Genomic DNA, 16,786 nt, shown 5'->3' with positions numbered 1-16,786 from the left:
TGAGCCCCGCATCGGGCTCTGCGCTGACAGCCCGGAGCCTGCTTCGGATTCCGTGTCTCCCTCTCTCTCTGCCCCTCCGCCCCACTCTCTCTCTCTCTCTCTCTCAAAAATAAGTAAACATTAAAAAAATTATAAAAGGCAGACTGAACCTTTTCTTTCAGAACTCCTGTTCCGGTTATCTATTTCTGTATAACAAATCACCCCAAAACCTGGTGATTGAATCTTTTATTTTTTGCGATCATAAATCGGCGATCCGGGCTGGGCTCAGCAAGAACGCGGTCAGCCTTGTTCTGTGTGGCATCTGCTGGGGCAGATCAGCCGGGGGCTGGAGGGTCCGCTTCAAGACGGCTCGCCCACAAGGCCCGCAGATCCATGTGGCTCCTGGCCGGGAACCCAGGAGGGGGGCTCTGGACTGGGGGCCTCAGCCCCGCTCAGGGAGAGCTGCTCAGACTCCCTACCAGCACGGTGGCTGGGTTCCAAGGAGACGAGGCCGAAGGGCACGGCGTCTTTAGGACCTGGCCTCGGAAGTCACACCAACTTACTTCCATCGGACTCTGGGCCTGCCCAGCTTTGGGGGAGGGGCCGCAGGTCCCACCACTTCCTGGAGGAGTGTCGAGGCTGCCCTGACGAGGACCATGTGGGGTCGGAGCTACGGGTGTGGACACCTTGGAAAACCTCATCAGCCACAACCCCCCGAGGACGTCTTCTCTGTTCCCACTGAGCCACTTTGGGGCCCACGCCCAGCACCAACCTGGTAACTGAAGCCAGGGCACAGGGGAGTCTCAGCTCTCCCCATGGTGTCCGGGATGTGTGAGGAGGTGTGGGTTCCAAACGAAACCAGCAGAGTCCCCCAGAAAAGGAAGGGGAAGCCCAGGATGTAATCACAGTGTCCCCGAGAGCCACATTCATTGAGCACTTACTATCATGTTTATTTATTTTTGAGAGAGACAGAGAGACAGAGAGACAGAGAGTGAGCAGGGGAGGGGCAGAGAGAGAGGGAGACACAGAACAGGAAACGGGCTCCAGGCTCCGAGCCGTCAGCACAGAGCCCGACACGGGGCTCGAACCCACGGACTACGAGATCACGACCTGGGCCGAAGTCGGACACGTAACCCATTGAGCCACCCAGGCGCCCTGAGCACTTACTATAAACCTGGGGCTGTGCTGAAAGTTTGATGCTCATTCAACTGATCACTTCTCCCCACAACTCAATAGACTGGGCTGTTGTTCTCCACTCTTTGCAAAACCCAAGGTTTGCAACCTGCCCGGGCTCGCAAGGCCAGAAGACAGCAGGGACAGGGTCGAAGGTCAGGTCCAAATGGCTCTGAGTCTCCACTACTAGCCAGTCTGCAGCAAAGTTCAAGACGTCTGGTCTGCGGCTGAAGAAAGCACAGACTAGACTTTGACTGTGGAGGAAGCACGTAGCCTGGTTGCACTGGCAGCCATTTTGGGGCAGGAGGCCATCCAATCTGAGAAAGAAGCAGGTGCCTGGAGGAGGGGAGGACGTTGATCGAAGACAGCAATGCCTGCCCTCCCCGGGGACACTTCAGCTGCCTGGGCCAGGAAATCCACTTTACCGTTTAAGACTGTGTAAGTATGGTGCACAGTTACTTATAATTGAAAATATCTTAACCAATACAGAAAGCTACTATAGTGTTTTTCCTGTCTCGTTGCGGGGGTGATCTGTAGGTCAGTCTACGCAACCAGACAACAAGGGGCTTAAGAGGAGGGACCAGGCCTCAAGCATCTCTGTCCCCAGTGCCTAGCAGAGCGCATGAACCCTACTCGGAGAGAAAGTAAAGGGGAACAGGTGCAGCTTTTCCTCCAGAATTTTTACGTGTTTATATCAGAAGCTTCTCTCTTCTCTGCATCTACACCTGGTGACGACTCACTGCGTCTAATTTTTTTTCTTTAATGTTTATTCTTGAGAGAGACAGAACACAAGTGGGGGAGGGACAGAGAGAGGGGGAGACACGGAGTCCGAAGCAGGCTCTAGGCTCCGAGCCGTCAGCACGGAGCCCGACGCGGGGCTCGAACCCACAGACCGCGGGATCGTGACCTGAGCCGAAGTCGGACGCTCAACCGACGGGGCCCCCCTCCCCCCCCAGGCTCCCCTTGCCTGTCATTTTCAAAGCTGAAATGCGGGAAGGAGGCTGCCCTGGAGTCCCTCCGGAGGCAACCTCCGTGGAAGAGGGCAGGCACGTGCGTCTTCCCAGGGCAGCGGGAGGAGGCCGCTGGTGCTGTTCTGTTATCAGCACGTCGCCTGGTGATGGCTGTGGCCTCAGCCCAGGACACACCGCCACCCTTCGAGGCCGGCTTCTCATGAGTCGGATTCCCTCCCACACCCAGGCTACGGGGGAGCTTTTGCACGTGAAGCAGCTTTGCGGAGCACCGATAAAAGAAAGCCTCGAAAACAAGCGTGTTCTGAGAGTCGGTCTGACAAAAGCATACCCGGCCGGCTCCCTCTGCACCCGGGGAGTGTGGGCGCCCAAGGCCTGAGCCCCGGGTTCACGGCCCTTCCGCCAGAACCAGCCGGTCGCCGTCCCGGGCTCAGGGCCTTCTTCACCCGCCTGAGAGACCCCGGCTCCTGTCCTGACGCTGGCCCTCTGTCTGGCCTGCCAGTGAACGAAAACCCACACTCAACAGGTGTAGACAAGAACGGTTTGAAAACGTCACCTGACAGGGAGCCCGGAAGCAGGGTCCCAGGGCCTGTCGACTCAGGGGCGTCACGACGTCTGACATCTTCTCGTTGTCCCGGGGAGTGGAACTTCCCCTCATGTGTCGCCTGTGCTTCTGTCCTGTCCCAGGGTGCTCCCCCAGAAAGGGAAGGGAGGGGTTGCATCATTCTGGATGTTGCTGACTTCTCCTCTGACATGGTCACCCGATACGGATAAAGACAGACGGACGGTTGCTTAGAAATTCAAAGTCTAACTGAACCAAGCCGTGAGTACGTATTTTCTAAGCCAGTAAAATCATCTTTGCAGAAATGACCGGACAGGTTTTTGGCACATTGTGTGTTTGAGGCGGCCTGGCCTAAGATAGAAGCCTGGCAGAGTGAGTCCCGGTGCCGGTGGTCAGGGCCGAGGTCTAAGCAGGGAGGAGTGACCCGGAGGGGACACGCAGGAGGTGGTGCTCCACGCACGCTGGTGACGGGCCATTTCTTGTTCTGGACGGTGGTCGTGAGCTGTGTGCACATGGCAGGGATGGACCGAGCTCCATCCACCCTTAAGGTCTGTGTTCTCTGCATGTGTGTTGCATTTCAACCAAAAGTGGCCTTGGCATCTCCCCATGCAGGGGTCACACGATGTTCACTGTAAGGGCGGTGGGGGGGGGGTGGGGTGCACAGGCACTCACCCCTCAAGCAGCTGGAGCTTGGGGGGTGACCCACTGGAGGCAGAGAGGGTGGCAGAGAATCTCACCTGTCATGACTCCCTGGCTGGAGACCAGCAGAGGCTTTAAAAATGTTTTTCTTAACATTTATTCATTTTTCAAGAGAGAGAAAGAGAGGCAGAGTGTGAGCAGGGCAGGGGCAGGGAGAGAGGGGGAGACACAGAATGGGAAGCGGGCCCCGGGCTCCGAGCTGTCAGCACAGAGCCCGACGCGGGGCTCGAACTCACAGACCACGAGATCGTGACCTGAGCCGCAGTCGGACGCTGGACCGGCTGAGCCCCCCGCCCCAAGGCGCCCAAAGATCAGCAGAGGCTTCAGCCCCAGCACAAGTGGCTGAGCTGCCCGTCTCGCGTGCGGCTCCGTGCACGTGAGGACGGGACGAGGGCCGTGGCAGGCCTGGGGAGGCGGGTTGTGGGGTCACGCGTCTGAGAACGGCTGGAACTTGGGTGGCCCCGGGACTCTCTGCCGTTCGAGATCGTCACACCCTGCTCGGGACTTGCCACTAGCACACCAGCCTCGTGTAGATGTCTTCCTGTCATGGGTCACTGGAGTCATTAGGGCCACCCATCCCTCGGGCCACAGGCCTCCGCATCAACCCCCGCCCCCCCCCCCCATTATTTCACTGCATCCGTGCAGATGAGGACACTGGGGGAGACTTCCGGGCGACAGGGCTCGCGAGCCCACCGAGCCCAGCGCTTCCTGCGGCCCCAGGGGCCACCAGCGGTTCGCGGCTCGTTCTCTGTCCCGCGTGGCGGCGCGGCCGAGGGTCGGGAGGACGGAGGATCTCAGCGGCGTCGGGAGCGTGGCCCAGACCCAGCCCGTTTCCCTCCACGCTCCCCCAGAGGTGCTCTTGTCCCCCCGCGCGGGGGAGGGTGCTGTCACACAGAGGGGGTCACCTGGGTTTAGTCAGCTAAGGGTCCGCCTTCAGATTAGGTCATGATCAGGTGGTTCATGAGTTCAAGCCCCATGTTCGACTCTGTGCTGACAGCATGGAGCCCACACCTGAGGTGCTCTGCCCCCCCCCCTTCAAAAATAAATGAACATCGAAAACAATTAAAAACAAAGAAGATAATCAATACTGGTTCAATCGAGCCATCAAGTCAAATATGCGTGCGCCCCCCCAAATTCACGTTGAATTCCTACCCCCGCAACGAGATGGTGTTAGGAGGTGGGTCCTTTGTGGGGGGAGAGGGGGTCAGGTCATGAGGGGACAGCCTCATGAGGGGTTAGTGCCCTCGTAAGGGAGACCCCCCGAGGGCTCCCTCGCCCCTTCTGCCCCCGCCGGCCCCCCAGTGTCAGGCATCCAGCCTCCGGACGTGTGAGACAGCTGTTTGCGGTGGGAGCCGCCCGGCACGGTCTGGGGCGTGTTTGTCACAGCGTCCCAGCAGACCGAGACATTGTGACCCATGTGTCACACTGCGTCAGGTGATACCAGCAGGGAACCCCGCGCTCTCTGCTCAATTTCCCGTAAAACTAAACTTACCCTAAGACCTAAGCTCGGTTCCGTGAAAACGACGAATACTGCAGATTTAATGAAGGTATTACACTCAGGCCGCAGGAGGGCCCCGGCACCTTGCCCAGCCCGCTTTGCACAGTGCCCGTGGCAGCCTCCCCCCCCCCGCCCCCCGCGGAGTCCCCACATCGTCACCCGCTCCCACCCCATGTGCTTGACTTCTCCACCTTTTCCCGCCCCTCCCCCGTCTTCCGTGGCTTTGATTTGGTTTGCTCTCCCGCCAGCGGATCTCTGCCTTTGCCAGCCTCCAACGAGGAGCCAAGCTCCCCTCCTGTTCTCCTCCTGGCTGCCCACGACTCCCAGCCTGGGGTCCGAGGCCAGGAGCCACGCCAGCAGACTCGTGCCTTGCTGCTCAGATCACCGTGCACGAGTGTGGCTCCCAAGCAAGCAAAGTCCCGGGTGTTGCCAAACCTCTCTTCCCGGGAGCACACGGCTCGAACCTTCCCCTCCTCCCGCCCCGCCCCGTCTTGTGCCCAACGTCCCCCTGGCGAGCCTGAGGAGCTGTCCCCGTGTGTCCGGACACTGTGGCCTGAGGGAGAAGCCGGAACCCCGGCTCCTCTCACGAGCGGCCTCCTGCTGGCCCCCCACCCCGCCTTCCGCCTCGGCCTCCCCGCCAGCCTCTCCCTGGGTGCCCTCTGCCCCTGCCAGCCTGAGCTCGCCACGTCCTGCCCACAAGTCAGGCTGGCTCCCCTCTCCGCCTCGGGCAGGCCCTCCCCTCCCCCTGGCCCAAACCCCACTATTCAAACCCCTTTCTCCTTCCTTTTTGACGGTTACTGACGCACGATCCGGATGCCGTGTAATTCATCCCTTGGAAGGGCACGGCTGCATGATTGACAGCGATATTCACAGCTCTCCAACCGCCTCCACGGTTCATCTTAAAACATTTTCACGGGGGCACCTGGGGGGCTCAGTCGCTTAAGCGTCCGACGTCGGCTCACGATCGTGATCTCCGGTTCGTGGGTTCCAGCCCCGCGTCGGGCTCTGTGCTGACGGCTCAGAGCCTGGAATCTGCTTCGGATTCTGTCTCTCCCTCTCTCTGCCCCTCCCCTGCTCGTGCTCTGTCTGTCTGTCTCTCTCTCTCTCTCTCTCTCTCTCTCAAAAATAAGCATTTAAGGGGCACCTGGGTGGCTCAGTCGGTTAAGCGTCCGACTTCGGCTCAGGTCACGATCTCGCGGTCTGCGAGTTCGAGCCCCGCGTCGGGCTCTGGGCTGATGGCTCAGAGCCTGGAGCCTACTTCCGATTCTGTGTCTCCCTCTCTCTCTGCCCCTCCCCCGTTCATGCTCTGTCTCTCTCTGTCTCAAAAATAAATAAAAAACATTTAAAAAAATTTAAAAAAAATAAGCATTTAAAAAATTTTTAAAAACTAAAACATTTCCATCATTTCTGAAAGAAAACCTGTGCCCTTAGCCGGTCCCCGCCATCTTCCCCTCCCCTCCCCTCGGAGCCCTGCAGCCCTAACGGACTCGGTCTCTACAGGCTTACCCGTCGGGTGGAGGGAATCGTGCAGTACGTGGCTGTGTGTGTGGCCGGCTCCTTGCACGGTTTTGAGGCTCATCCCCGTCGTAGCAGGAGTCAGTGCTTCGTGCTTTTCTGTGGCCACATAGTATCCACTTTACGGGTGCCCACGTCCCTATCCGGCCATCACAGTGACGGACACTGGGGTTGTTTCCACCTCTCGTTACAACGAATCCACCGTGCACACCGAAGCTTCTCCAGGCACTTCTCCAGCCCCGCTAACTCCCACCTACCCAGCCCGCGCTACGTGCCAGGCTCCAGACTGCACTCTCGCTCATGACCGCGAGGGCCGGTCTCCCCGTACCCCGACGGGTGCGGCACAGGCCATCGTTCCCGTGTTACGGATGAGGACACCGGAGTCCGGAGAAGTGAGGAGATTGGCCAACGTCCTGGTGGAAAGGACCCCGACACAGGTCTGCTCTGCAACCTGCAACCTCCCCCGCTATTGGGCATTTGGGCATTTACCCCTTGTTTCGGTGGGTCCTGTGTATTTATGGGTCTCCTCGAACTACAAGCGTCTTCCGGATAAGGACCACGTCTCTTGGCCCTTTGGTCGGCCGTCGGGGGGCGGGGGGAGCTCTATGCTTTCTGTCTGCTAAGCATCCTTTCCCTCACCCCCCTCCTGGCTACAGGATGGGCACGTGGTTCGGGCCTGGCCACTCACGGCCCTTCACTCCACTGGCTACAGTGATTGGCTCAAGGATGGGCACAGGCTCCAAGCCTGGCCAATCAGAGCCTTCCTTGGGTCTTTTGCCATAGCAACGGCTGAGGCCACCTGCTTCCTCTTTGGGACCGGGGAGCTATAAGGACCATGAAGCCTGGAGCTGCCCCTGGAAACTTCTTCCTGCCTCCCGGGGACAGTCTACACCAGAATGCCATGCAGATGTTAGAACTGATGCTGCGGGAAGCCATTTGATGGCACCGAAAGATGTTCGCGATACCTTCCCCGGGTTTACAGTAAGCAAGCTACGAAATAGAACATGCAACATCACTTGCTCTCCGTGTGTTCCTCTATGTATGAAAACATACGCACACACGCACACACGCACACACGCACTCTTTAGAAATGGATGCCAGATGCCAAAATATGAACAGTGTTTCTTTCCGATCCTACGACTTGGTGTATTTTTTCTTTCTGTGCATCTGAACTTTGAAGCCTCGGCCTGTTAGAAGTTGTTATGCTTGTTCTGTTTTGTTGAAGCCACAGTTCCTGCAGGACCACCCCCCCCCCCCCGCCCCACCAAGAAGTCCTGTCGAGTGCCCTCCTCCCTGGAATTTTTAGGTTCAGCCTGAGTCATGTCGTCTTGGCCTTTTTAGAGCACACAACTTTTCCAACAATCCCATTTTCTGCCCTGGTCCTGGGCGCTCCCCACCCTCGGCCTCTCTGCTCACCTGCCCCACCCCCTGGGCCTCCAGGCCTGGCCGTCCAGCTGTGCCTGAGTGACGCCATCCCCCAGTGTCTTCCGGACCCTCAGAGAAAGCCAGGCCTTTCACCCCCACCCCCAACCCGCCCTGCTGGGTGCTGTGTTTTCATTCTCAGCTCACAAGGAACCTGCAGAAAATATTTTCTTTGGCAGCCGATTAGGGAGTAGCAGCCCCGGACATGCCTTTCAGGCGACGTCCGAGCCTGGGCCAGCTGCTGGCCTCCACAGCTGCCCCAGGGGCTGTGGCCACGGGCAAGGCCAGGGTTTGGACCTCATCCAGCTTGAGTAAGGTTCTCTCCCCCATCAGGTTCTGAGACGTCCCAAGGCCCCACGGCGCCCTTCTGGCAGACCAAACCTCTCCCAGGCCACCATGCCAGGGGGGTTGGCGTCTGGCCTTCCAGAGGCCCACCCCCTGAATGCCTTCTCCCTCTGCCACAGGGTTCAAGGGTATGAGGGCCTCCCAGGCAGGGAGTCAAGGGCCTCATGTCCCCCTCCCCGCCCGAGTGTCTCCTTGTGGGGGCCCTGCCTTCCCTCCCTCTTGGAGGGGCTGTTCCCACTCCCCTTCTGAGCAGGCCTGTCCTTCAGATCTAGGCCCTGTCCAGCTGCCTGACCCTGGCTGGCCGGTCAGATCCACACTGATAAGAACGGGACCCTAGCAGAGAATGAACTGGATGACAGGCTTTGAACCAAAGGGCCGGCAGGTTGTAGGGGAGCAGCCGGACCAGGAGAGCCAGGGAGAGGCGAGGGGCCGGGCTGAGTCACCCAGGGGAGCAAGAGGAGGAAGGTGGAAGGACCCCTGGGGGCTCTCAGGTCCCGGATGCACAGCTGCACCTGTCAGTCTCACCACGTTCTCTGCTTCCTTCCAATAAAGCCCACTTTGGCTAAACATCCCACCTGGATATTTATTCCTTAAAGCCCAAAGATCCAGACGGTTTCACTAGGGCACCTGGGCTTCCCCAGGTGGGAAGAGCCTTCCTCACCCGCCTCCAGGAGGAGGGCGTCCTCCTCTTGTCCCTCCCGCTGGCTGGAAAGGCCCCTTTTCTGCTCATCCCCAAGGGCCTTGAGCTCTTGAAGAAAGTGCTTACCTGGGTCTCCTCCAACCCTGGTGTCCAAGGGAGGGGGCTCAGGGCAGAGAGGCCTTCCGGGTCACAAGCAGAAGTCACCGGGCAGCCTGGTTCAGTGGACCCTGACTGGGCGTACGGCTGGTAGAAAAGAAAAAGGTAGCATATTTTGGAGTGTGGCAGATTTGGGTTTGAATCCTGGGTCCAGCACCTGCCAGTTTATGCAGCCTGCTCTTTGTTGGCCCCGTGACACCAGTGGCGTCCAGGACTTGCCACGCCCTGGGCCCCCTCCTACACTCTCCTCTAGACAGCACTGCTAAGAGGGTCCCGTTTTTCCAAACAAGGAAGCAGAGATGGGAGAGGTTAAGCGATCGCCCACAAGCTTCTCTCAGCCGGTGATGGGAGAGAAACCCTGATTTTTCTGACTCTGGGGAGCTGGTTTTGCCCTAAGAGAAGAAAAAAAAAGTCTGGTCCTAACATAAACCCTCATGAAATAAAGCTAACGTGCTTCTCTACACAGAGGAAGAGTAGATAACCCTTCCAAAGAAAAAAAAAAAAAAAAAGCTCTTCCCGTATTTACCCAGGAACTACAACATCTGGGATTTGCTTTCAGAAGATCCCACTGGGGCCGGTGCTGATGAGCTGATGGTTCTGGAAGCTGGGGATGGGTGGCTCTCCCTCCATGTGAGTGTGCTTGCGAGGTTTCATAATACGATGTTTTTTTTTTAAAGTAGCAAGAAGGAACACGGCCAGGGTGGAGAAGCGGTCTTGCAAAGGATGTCAAGGTGCAGACAGTGAGCCCCGAGTCCCGCCAGGAAGGGAGCCCCGAGCCCCTCCCCACGGCCCGCCGCCAGCCGTGCCCCCTCCCCACGCCTCTCCCTGTTGACTCCCTTGTGGTCCAAGAACCCTCGGCTCTGAGTAATAAATGTGCGCTCTCTCGGCGGGACATGTGTTTCCAATCATTCTCCGCAGTGAGTGACCACCGACGGCTGCTGCCTGTCTGTCCCCCACCTCGTACCTTCAGATCCGCCATGACCACAGCCCCGGCCCAGCTCCCACCCCAGGTCTGCGCGGAGCCCCCCCCACCCCCCGTGCCCTCCCGCCCATGTGACTTCACGCAAGCAGGCTTGTGTCTGGAAGAGAGTCCTCTGCACCGCCACTGCCCCCGATGGGACAACTCCGACCACCCTGTAGGTCTCGTTTATCCCAGCGAGCGTCCCAGACCACCTGCCCCCGCCCTCCGCCGATGCCCTTCACCTGCTTGTACTTGTTTCTGTCCGCGTTTCTGCTAACGGCCGGTTGCTGCTGGAGGAAGAAGCGGGCCACGTCTGTTCCCTCCGGGCGCCCGGCCCCTGCACAGGCCTGGCAGATGGCGGGTGCCCAACACATCCTCACTGAATCGATGAACGGACAAATGAGCCATAACCTTAAGGAGCAGGGAGTCGAGGGGAAGACAGACACAAAGACGAGTAACCTGCTAGGGGACACGCAAGGGGCCTAAGGAGCCCAGACGGTGAGCTATGACCGGGTCACGTCCATCCCCACTCCCTCTTAGGGCGACCCATTCTCCACGCAACTCCACTGGGCGCCGCCTTCGGCTGGCTGGGCCCGCGGCCTGGGGCACAGCAAGGAGGGATCTTGAGCCACACCAAGGCTCGGTGGGGAAGGAATGCTCGGGTCTGCTGGAGGTTGGGGGTCGGGAAACGCGGGCGCCGCCCCCCCCCCACGTCCCCGAGGAGTCAGACCACAGAGGACCCGCAGCGCGCTCGGTGCAGGAACATCACCACCCCCAGACCCCAGCGCCGCCCCCGTGGGCATCTAGGTCACACTTGTTGGGGGTGCGCTGAGTGGCAGCTGGAGAATGCAGGGGACACTCAGGTGGCTGGCTCTCAGGCTTGCCTCTGGGGCCAGGAACCCTAGGACAGAGCTTGGGGTCCCCGGGAAGAGGAGAGAAGCAGGGGGATATGGTGTGGAACCGCTCCCATGGTCCCACCTGCCTCTGGGGGCTGGACCGTCCCTTTGGCGTCAGACGCAGGCACCGAAGGGTGTGGAGCCCGGCAGGTCCCCCCAGCCAAGGAGGGGCTGAAGGTGCCAGTGGGCCAGACCCAAACTCCAGAAACCATCTGGAGATGGCCATAAGGACCCAACGACTCACTTTCTAAGGAGCTGCGTTTCTCCTTGCCTCTCATGGCTCTGCTGTCTTCCGATCTTTTCGTTGATGACCAGGGCCACCCCACCCCTGCTCTCTCTGTTGTTCTGGCCTCTCTGGGCGCCGTCTCGGGGCTGGGACCGAGCCCGTACATGCCAGGGCTGGTCAGGGAGCCTCACGGAAGGCGGCAAGAGCCTGGACCGGTGCTGGCCACCGGGCGAACCTTCAGCATCCCGGAGAAGAGAGGGCCAGGGGAGAGGAGGGGAGGGAAGGAGAGGCAGGAGAACAGGAAGAAAAATAGGATGGGGAGAGGGAAGGAGAGAGAAAGGAAATTCTTGGGCACCGTCCTAATCATAGCCTTGAAATGAAATTTACTGCTGCACTCAGCATGGGGACGCCAGCCAGCACCAACCCCCCTTCTGTTTGGATTAGGAGATGACATCATGGCCACGGCCAATCACTGCCAGCACCAAAGAAGCAGAGGATGGTGGGGGGAAACCTGAGCCTCCAGCCCCCCCCCCCCCACTCCCCGTGCTTCCAGGGAGGGGAACCTGAAACCAGCAGAAGTCAGTCTCAACACACCCCTGCTGAGCTGGGCCCGCCACTCCGGCTGTCCTGCTCCCTGCCAGCACCTGGTCCCCGGGGCCCCGCCAGCTGAGGCTGCCTCCCGGAGCAGGCCAGGGGCGGACGCAGCAGTGCCGGGTTCCCGTCTCCGCTCTGCTCGCTGGCCCTGCTCCCCGACCCGCCCGTGTGAAGGAGGCACATGACACATGCCCGGGGCCAAAGGCAAGGGCTTGGGCACGAGAGAGCACAGAGCAGGCGGCGTGAGAGCGTGAGAGCCGGCTCTGGTCGGGTTCACCCTGCTCTGTGTTTTGCGGCGACAGAGTCAAAGGGTGGGTCGGCGGGGAGCCCACGCTGGGGGCCTGCCCCCGCCGTGCCTCGCGGGCCGGGAGACCCTTCTGCGTCAAGGCCACCGTGCCGAGAGGCGGTGCCGGCTCAGAATCCGGGTGGCACGAGGTCCGCGAAGGCTTCGGCCCAGGGGACACGGCGGGGTGGCACCAGCCCGCCTCCCCGGGGGGGACGGGAGTGTGATCGCTGCTCCCAGACGGCTCAGGGGTGGCCAGTGACTTCACGGGCTGCCTGCTCACAAAGCAACAGCCTCCCTCGCACCCTCCCTCTCTCTTTCTGGAGTTACTCTAGACTGGATCAGAGCAGCACGGGCAGGCGGTGTTGGGACGGCATCCAGGCCTGTGGAACCTGTGCCCTGCGGAGCAGGCGGGCGGGCGGGCAAGGCCGGCATCCAGGCAGGCGTGCACGGCGGGTGCCTGGGCTCCGACTGCCTTTCCCCACGGGGCGCCTGCCTGGGAGGAGGCAGACAGTGAAGGAGAGAGAGGCCAAGCCCTTGCCTCCGTCCTGCAGGATGGCATAAAATAGCAAAGGAAACCCCGTGGGGAGGCAGGGGCTGAGGGAGTGTAGGTGACCGCGTGGGATCATCGAAGTACCTGGCTTGGGGAGCTGGAGCCAGGACAAGCCTTGAGAGAGCCAGGCAGAGAGCCTAGAAAGTATCCAGATTTCGGCGCCAGGAGATACCCGTCCAATCTGCATCTGAAAATTGCCTTCCTCGCCCCAGGGGCAGGATACGACGCTCATCCTGGGTCACCAGGTCCCATCACCTAGAGAAACTCCACGAACTTTCTGGCCAACACCCTCTTACATACTCTGCCCACGCAGATGTGTAATTTCACGTAAACGAAACACCGTGCATACTGTTTTCTCAGGGACGCTTGGAGAAAACAAACCCTTGAAACACGCCTTGCCCTCCCTGTGTCCCCCGAGAGCCGATGTGGACACACGGATACGCCGTCCTGCACAGCTACCTCCCGAGAGCATGACCGTGTCTCTACAAAAACGGAGCCTTGTTGATCTGCTCTGCATTTTGCTTTTCTTGAGCCTGAAGGTTTTATTGGTTTCCCTAAGCTAGTGGTTATCAACCAGGCGGTTTTGGTCCCACCCAGGGACATTAGGCAATGTCTGCAGACATGTTTGGTTGTCACAACTTGGTGGTGGTGGTGGGGGGGGACCCTTGGCATTCAGGGGGTGGAGAAGAGGGATGTTGCTCAACACCTCACAGCGCACAGGGCGCGCCCCTCCCCCACCGGAGATCAATCGGGCCCAGAGATCGGCGTCACCGAGGCAGAGAAGTCAGCCCTGGCCGCAGAGGGTTAATAATTTAATTAATGAGCAAATAGGAACATGGACTGTCCTTATAGCGTCTGCTGCTGGTCGTTAAGACGCTGACTGTGCAGAGAGCCACAGCCCATATTCTGGCCACAGCCGGACTCAGCTTCTTGTCACCGTGGATGTCCTGCGGTAAACAGCCCCACCAAGGAACACGGAGGACAGATATCTGGGCGGATGCAGCGGGTGGCGGGGGGGTGGGGTGGGGAGGGAGGGGAGTACCACCTGCCTTCTATGGTCATGAGTCAGACGCCCAGAGTGGACAGGGGCCCGTCGTGACCCTGATCCCTCTCTGGGGGCCACCCGTCACACAACCACAGAAACCTCCCAGACGGTCAGGTGTACGGACAAGCCCCCCCCCCCACCCCCCCGATCCGGGAGCTGCCCGAGACATCGCCGCTGTTCTGTATCTAGCCTCCTGGGCATGTGGGGCCAACCGTCATGCCTGTAAGTTACACAGAGCGTCTGGCTCTCTGGAACCTGCCGGAAGGAGGTGGAGGCTTCAGCTCCGCTCCAGCTGCCTCTCGGGAGAGAACACTCCATGCTCAGGAGGCAGGAGATCTCCTCCAAACTGAGAGAGTGAGTCTACGGAGAAGACGCACTCCCAGGGCTCTCCCAGTGCTGGGTGGACAGAGCCTGGCTCTCCCGGGCCTGCTGCCCGGGGCCTGTGAGGTCACTCTGACTCTGTTTACCTGACAGGAGCAGGAGGGAGGAGCCATTGGCATTTCCTCCTGGCTCCCGACAGTGTTTACTCTGTCAGGCCAAGCCCGGGACACGTTTGCTGGGTGTGCCCCGACACGGGTAGGACGGGCAGCGGCTCTTGGTGAGGGAGGCAGGGGCAAGCTGTGAGTTTCTGGTAGACGGTGGTGGGCCCACGAGTGTGGTCTGAGGGTCCCGGAAGTCCCCCCTCCCCAGCTGGCCCGGCAGGTCCGCTTCCCCCTGTCTGTCCTAAGACTCAGCCCAGAGTCAGGCTCTGGGGGCAGATACGAGCCCAAGGCCAGAAGGCGAAATCAGAATGGATCCCGCGGGGGAATGGGCCAAGGTCTCCTGCATGGCTCCCCTACTGGCCCACTCCCCCAATATCAACGTAGAGGAGGCTGGGTAGGAGCAAAGGTGACAGAGGGAGCTACCGGCAGCCCGGGGCCTCCTCCCTCCCCACTCTGCATGGATGTGGGCCATGCAGACCCTGTCCTCCTTCTTGGGGGCGTGGTCAGAGCGCAGCCTCGCCTGGCACGTAGCAGAGCGAGCGCTCTTGCGATGGGACGTGTGAAAGATCACTCTGTTGACATCAGCAGCCAGGTTCTAATCTCCTCCTATCCTCAGTACCTTCCTCATCTGAGGCCTCAGTTTCCTGAGTTGGAAGACAGCACCTGGAAGGCGGGCCAAGGCTGCAAAGAGGAACAGAGAGGCACTCAGGCGGCAGTCAGATGGCTGGAGCCGGTGACGTGGATGGAGATGGGGGTTGGGGGGGGGGGCGGCTGCTGGGCCCGCATGAGAGTCATTCGATGTGGGGTGGCTCTCAGTAACAGCCAGCACATGCACCAGATTTTAGAGACCAGGTCAGCCATTCAGAGCAATCCGTTAGGAAGGGGGTTCAATCACCGTTCTGCGGGTGCAGAGGGCGTGGTGGGACCGCGAGGCGGCTGGGCTGCTGAGTCTGAGACCTGCTGGTGCCCTCTGCCCCCACTCCAACCTTTCAGAGAGGTACCTGCGCTGCCCATCTGCTAAAAACCCTCCAAAAGCTCCAAACTCAAAATAAAAGGTGCGTCCCCTCCCCTCCCAGCCCCTCTGACAGCAAATGGGTCCTAGCTGGCCCCTTTTCCCTCACTTCCCCCTCCCTCACTGGCTCAGGGGTCTTTGCACCCACTGCCCCTGGGACTTTTGCCTGTTCTGTGGGTTTCTGAATGCCCTGCTCCCAGGACAGTGTCCCTCTGTAGATGCTCCAGTGAGCACTGTGGATGGAAGGGAGGAAGGAAGACCAGGTCTCTTATTTCCACCCTGGGGCAGCTGGTGTGGCCCCACTCCCCTCTTGCACGGCCATCGAACCTACCTCTGGGATCCTCATCACCCTCACCTATACCTGACTGCTCAGGTGTACGTCTTGCCTAAAAGACAGGGCGCCCCTAGGTTGTCTGTTTCATAAACTGACAAATCGATTTTGGATTCTGCAAATTTCAGCAGCATTTTGGTTGTGCCTGTCACAATGAAAGGATGGGGGGGGGGGGAATGTTACAGTTTTCTGAATTCACGACCAGAGATCGGACACCATCTCAAAACGACACAATTCTATTTTATGCGAACAAAAGCTGGAAAAGTGACTTTGGGTTTGTCAGGGTGCTAAAAATAACCACTCTGCCTATTTATCTTTGCTCCCAGTTGTGTGCTGCAAAGCGCACACAAACAGAGAGAAACCATTTTCTCCCAGCCTTCCAGTATTTTCCAGTTTCCTATTGAAAGTCAGCATCACACAGTTGCATGAGCAATTCCTCCTTAACTGTGCCCTTTCCCTGCACTAGATAACACACGCCCTGCGGGCAGGAGGGAGGTCCTGTGTATAACACCACCACCAACCGCAGAGGGGCTCGGGGGGCAGCCTCGGTGACAGACAGGTACACGGGGACCCTGGTGGCCAGAGTTTGCATGCCATCTGCGCCTCCAAGATCCCGGCCTTTCCTGGAACACAGAACTGTTTTGGGAAAAGTCCTTCAGCCCCACATTTGTGGGCTAAGGGAGGAAACTGTGAGCAGAGCCCAGCAAACGCTCTCCATCCAATCCTACTGCGTCCTGAACTCCAAGGCCCACCCCCCACTGGCTCTTGTTGGCTGGTCAAAAATATGGCCAGTTTATATAAAATCCTGTTTTGTTCATAGTAACCACTCCCCCTCCCCCTCCATCTGAACTGGTCAACCGCACTTAAAATTCTAAGACCTGCATTTGAGACAGGAATCTTCACGAAGCTTCCTGAGGCCACCTACCAAGGGGGGCATGGGCAGGGGGCGGTGGGGAATGACCCCTGCTCTGAAGCGCACACATCCCTTTGGCTCAGTCCCTAGCCGAGGGACCCCAGGGGTGGAAGGGAATCAGGCAGCGTACGCCTCCAAGCCGGAGGGGAAGGGGCAGTCGGCGGGCGCCTGGTGCCGTGGAGGGGTGGGCTGCGAGTCCCAAGTGCTGAGTCAGGGCCCCGTGGGCGCTGCCCGCCCCGCGGCTGCCACCCCAACCTCGGGCGATCTCGGGGGGCGCCGGGGGGAGGGGGGCTGCGGGGCGCGGCCGGGGGCCAGGTGCGCAGCTGCGGGCGGGGGTGGGGGCCAGACGTGTCCGCCGGTCTGGGCACAACAAAGCCGAGTTTGGGGGAGGGCGGGGAGGCGCGGGAGGCGCGCGGGGAGGGGGCGGCCCGGAGCTGCCGGAGCCGCATTGGCCGCCCGCCACCGGGGGGCGGAGCCGGCTCGCCTCGGAGCGCAATAAAAGGCCGGCTCGGCCCGCGCCCGCAGCGCACGCA

The 16,786-nt window shown here is 59.9% G+C and overlaps 1 long non-coding RNA gene across 1 annotated transcript; it reads right to left on the bottom strand.

The window, feature by feature from the left end:
* Positions 1–6,379: 6,379 nt before the first annotated feature.
* LOC122486164 lies at positions 6,380–11,773 on the bottom strand. Its single transcript, XR_006298040.1, has 3 exons — positions 11,059–11,773; positions 10,161–10,329; positions 6,380–9,044 (listed from the first exon to the last, which is right to left on the bottom strand). It is a non-coding gene; the product is annotated as an uncharacterized LOC122486164 (long non-coding RNA).
* Positions 11,774–16,786: the final 5,013 nt, after the last annotated feature.

Source organism: Prionailurus bengalensis, chromosome E1, assembly GCF_016509475.1.
Source record: "Prionailurus bengalensis isolate Pbe53 chromosome E1, Fcat_Pben_1.1_paternal_pri, whole genome shotgun sequence".
NCBI lineage: Eukaryota > Metazoa > Chordata > Mammalia > Carnivora > Felidae > Prionailurus > Prionailurus bengalensis.
The sequence above is the reverse complement of the archived record's forward strand: the minus strand, read 5'-3'. Positions and strand labels throughout refer to the sequence as shown.